The sequence below is a fragment of the Oratosquilla oratoria genome, chromosome 15, assembly GCF_046742065.1.
Source record: "Oratosquilla oratoria isolate Oo_2021 chromosome 15, ASM4674206v1, whole genome shotgun sequence".
NCBI classification, from domain to species: Eukaryota; Metazoa; Arthropoda; class Malacostraca; order Stomatopoda; family Squillidae; genus Oratosquilla; species Oratosquilla oratoria.
The window spans coordinates 5966153-5971152 of NC_134791.1; the positions used below are offsets into that span (position 1 = coordinate 5966153).

Sequence of the window (5000 nt, forward strand, 5' to 3'; positions counted from 1 at the left end):
GTGTGACGTCACTGCACACACCTAAGTGCAAGCGTAATTCTGCTAAAAAGTTAAAGAGGCATCAGATGTACACAAATATGGTACCGTGTGGACATATCAATTATAATAATAATGATGATGATAATAATAATAATAATAATAATAATATCTATAATAAAATTTACAATGTCAACCTAATGTCTAATCAAATTCAGTTGGCAAGACCCATGTAAATGGAAGCTTTCATTATTAAAGTAAGGTCCATATTATTTTATGCGACCCCTGTCAACCCCCAAGGAACAAAGCCCCCACCTCCCCATACACTGAACAAAATTCAAAAGTGCTATGGCGAATCCCGGGCCATAACAAAATTTATGAAGCTTGCCACACTGAAATAAATGCAGCTCCTCTGCAGTGTTATCTTATCAACGTCTCTGTCACACTGCATGATAACGACGTTATCAAATTCTGTACACACGCTGGGAGGCGGGGCTTTCGACTGACGTCATGTCGCTCTGTCTGTACAGTGAATCAAAGCCGGAAAGCTCCGTGACGTCATGTCGCTCTGTCCACAAAGCGAATCAAAGTCGGAAAGGAACGTGATGTCATATCGACTAACGACATTTTCGACAAAAGTTGACAATACTTATCTTATGAGCTTCCTGTAACAAATGTCACGTCTTCCATGAGGGCTTCCATTTTTCTAAAATTAATAATGCCATTGTATACACTTCATAGCATAATTGAATCATTTATCTTTAAGCAAAGTACATTGTATAATAAGCTAGGTACTACTTCGCCACATTTCCTGACCAAACTTTTGCTAACCTAATGCCACCTAAGACTAGTGAAATACAATTTGGTGAAATATTTCACAAATAAAATTACAATACCCTTCAGTATGGTGACACTCCCAAAATTAAATAAACAGCCTGATGATCATTCTTGCTTTAAGTTTCAGCATCTGCTAAGGATTGATCACAAGTACCTGCAAAAGTGGTCCTTCCAGGACGTCGGGTAGGGACATCGCCCTCCTACCCACCTTCAAACCCAGTCAACTTCCTCATTTCAATTTAGAGGTACAGCCCCGATAGGCTGTCACTCGATCTTTGGATAGGGACAGTTTTCCATTTAGCAAAATTTAAGACAACCCCAGAATTCACTATCTGGAAACCCACAGCCCCAGAGTAACTGGCAAGGGTCCTTGGGCCCTCTGACAAACATTACCCGAAAGAAGCTTTCGACTGCTATCTACATTGTATTAGCAAGAGACATTTTTTAAGCCATCGGCTGAAAACAGTACAAGCTGAAAATAGTACAGAGAGGAGTACAGTTGTTGGTTGTTCATATTACTATTATTTGAAAGTGATACAATCTTTATCTGGACATCTTGGTCTCAGGCCAAGGAGCAAATGCCAGCCTCTTGGGGCTGCACCTCCAGAAGGGGGCGATGATGTTGATGAGTTATGAGAACAAGTGGCTGGGAGATGCCTCTCTCTGACGTCCGTCTCACAGGGCCACCTCATACAGGTACCCATTGTTAGTCATAACAATTTCCGATAAGTGACATATTAAAATTTATAAAGGCAAAGGGGTTAATTATGGAACAGTCACATTCATAAGATAAAGCGTAAACACATTCTTTCCCTCTCAAACCAAAATTAAGTAATTTTATTTGGCGTTGAATCAATTTAAATGAAGTGCAGATAATGAAAAGAACACATAGTTCGAAATAACAATTACAAATGCCGAGGATAACACAAAAAAAAAGGCATGTAAGCTAAGCTTACTTCCATTTTGGTCCTCAAATTTTCATTGTGGTGGCCAGCCGTACTTGTCTCCGTTTTCCCCCTAATAACTATGATAGGATAATGGAAAGTTAACTGATAAGAATTAACTTCCTCTATTACCGTCGCAATAAGTTATTTGCAGTTTCCCGTGGAAAACTCATAATGGTTACCACACAGCTCCAGCATGGAGCTCACTATCAAGAATAATTGCAATACAAACAGAAAATTCCTTTCTCCATGTCTCCATGTATGTCATCTATTTGTTAATTTCTGTATTTATCAATAAATTTCACGACAAGGAGATGTATTATGTAAAACTTTATACCCATTCATTATCCTTCCTTCTCTGTGTAAACAGAACTTTTACTAAAGAATAATCGGTACACATTTTCTACAAGTTGATGATGACGACGATTCAGTTTTATGGTGCAAAACTGCCCTCTATCAGGAGGCTAAGACAGTACCCCTTACAGAGGACTTTGTAGCATGGAATTTACTGAACCATGCCCTTTGGTCAACTCACCAATGGCAGGGTTCGAACTGCCATCCCCTTAACCTCTGTCACAAGCAGTGACGCCCTAACCTGCTCAACAAGCGAGTTACAACAAAAGAACAATTTGCATCAATAGCATTTACAAGTTACGCATTTATAGTTAAATTTATGATTGACAATAAATTAGATGATTGCATTCCATCTAATTATTTATAAAAAAAAAAAAGTTTGATTTGTATCAAAGTGCATTCTAGTCAAAGTTTGTCTTCCAATGCCCTAGGAATCATGGCCTCACCCACTGTCCTCTGGCGAGGAATTCCTGCAACACAAGCTTTCGCGTTTGTTATATTAAAAGTAATAAAGTAACAAAAATTTTCATTAATCCCCCAACCAAAGAGAATGGTACATTGTTTCAATGCCTAACCTGTATGCAACTAATACATGAATTCATTTCCCAGACAAGGTTTCATGACTTCACGAAGAACTGTTGCCTCAAATTTCAGAGAGGAAACCCACAGCCCTAGACAGGGTGGCAATTCTTAATTGAGCTCTCCAATAATTCTCTCTGGGGACAAAAAGGAGGGAAAAAAAAATAAACACCTGTCTGTGTTTTATTAGTGTGGCACAGTTTCAGTCACTGGTTTACTGGGCCCCATCTCTATATCTGGAGACATTTGATTGCTATAATCTGTCTTTTGAAAACAATGAGAACTCTTTGTTACCTACATAATAATATTTATGCTAAATATAACAGCAGCATTTAACTGCAATCATTCTTTCCTATTCAGCTTTCAACCTTGTTAGCTGCTTCATTACTGTATGTATATATATATATATATATATATGTATGTATATGTATATATATATATATGTATATATATGTATATATATATGTATATGTATATATATGTATATGTATATATATATATATATATATATATATATATAAAATAAATTAGAAATATATATAATAAACTAACTTTGTTATACACTCACACTATCCAATTCACTGCAACTGATTGTCAAGGCATTAGCCAGAAAACCAGTATAAGATCCTTTCCTCATGCCAGAATAGTAATCAACCTCTTCAACACAGTAATGTCTCCTCAGCTGGCATTACCTACAATATAATCTATTTATTATGACACCAACAGGATTAAGATTGGATGTAACATACTATTACACATTTACCAGTGGGAGTATCTTTCAATATAGAGATAATTAGAGTTAAGATCACTCTTATTAAACTAATTTGCAACTTCCTGCCATCCAGTTAGGTTTTGTAGCTACCATGGAAAAGTTGGATTAAGTTATACAAGCTCACATTGAATCAACTCCCCAACAATGGTATCTATTATGAAATTACTTGTGTCACAGAAATAAATCTTTATTAAAACTACCATAACACAGACACACTTTTTCCTATAAGTGTTAGCATTTAGCAATTGGCTCATGAAGGTGATAAAGTGTTTCAAAGATATCATATGTGAAAACTGTAAACATTTCATTCTCGAGTCAAAACTTGAATCTTAAACTAAATCATTGGATGTTGTCCATTGCCAAAATCCATTCAATGGAGGTCTATCAAATCAAGGATTGAGTGTTTGTATGTATACTGCATGCATGAACAAATCAATACTTCCAGACAATCTATCTATATACCAAAGGCTTTTTCCACCTTATAAGAGAGGTAGCCAAGTCAAAATGGATCCTAAAATTTCAGTCATTGTACACACTATCAGTTCTTTCCTAATGATCAATACTTGTCTATTTCTTATTTACTGATTTCTTTTTCCATTTAATTTGGTACAGAATATACATAGATAAATGGCCCAGTTTTGAAAACTCAAATTAAGGTAATGTAAAAAGCATGTTTTGCCAAGAAAGTGTCATTAAACTAAATAAACTTTAAATATAATTTATTTAGAAGCATCTTGAAAAAGGAAATAAGGGTGACATGACTACATATGTGGCTACTTCTGGATTATCTTACCAGCGCCACCTCATTGCTAATTGCTATTGAGGTGGTCTCCCTAGGATCAATTTTGGCCTTAAATCCATTCACTGTGTTTGCCGCAACTGCCTCTCTTGGCAGACTGTCCCACTCATTAACAATTCTATTAAAAAAAAAGTACTTCCTTATGTCAAGTCGTGATGCCCATTTAAAGATTTTCAGTGCATGTCCTCTATTTGTTCCCTGATTCATAATGAAGTCCTCAGCCCTTAAACCCTCCAGTCCTTTCATTATTACAAATACTTCAATAAGATCGCTTCTAACTCTCCTCATTGCTAGTGTTACAAGCCCAGTTTTCTTCTGTCTCTCTTCAGAGAGATCATCCTTAATACTGTGGACCATTCTGGCTGAAGTAAATGCCATACTGGTATTGCAGCTTTTGAGGATAGACGCATGAAGATATGCCAAAAATGCCGACATACTAGGTACAATGCTCGTCGAAATCAGCCAGCACCTGGCACATGTCCAAATGATCAAAAATAATGCAATTCATGCATTGGTCTTATTAGTCACTGAAGGCACAAACACGACAACTAAACTATACACCTGATCACTGCAGAAGACAAAGAAATGAGATCCGTCGACACGACAGCTCAGTCCATCTTTTTGCATACAAGGTCCCCATGCTTGATGACAGTACTCTAAATGGAGTCTTACCAGGGATTTATACAAATTTACTACATTGTCTTTGCTCTTATACTCTATGGTTCTTTTGATGCTTCCC

General features: G+C 36.6%; 1 protein-coding gene across 4 annotated transcripts in view; it reads right to left on the minus strand.

Moving 5' to 3' along the window:
* The window catches only part of LOC143033271 (transmembrane ascorbate-dependent reductase CYB561), a 116943-nt gene that overhangs the window by 97982 nt on the left and 13961 nt on the right, over positions 1-5000 (minus strand). The window lies entirely within an intron of this gene.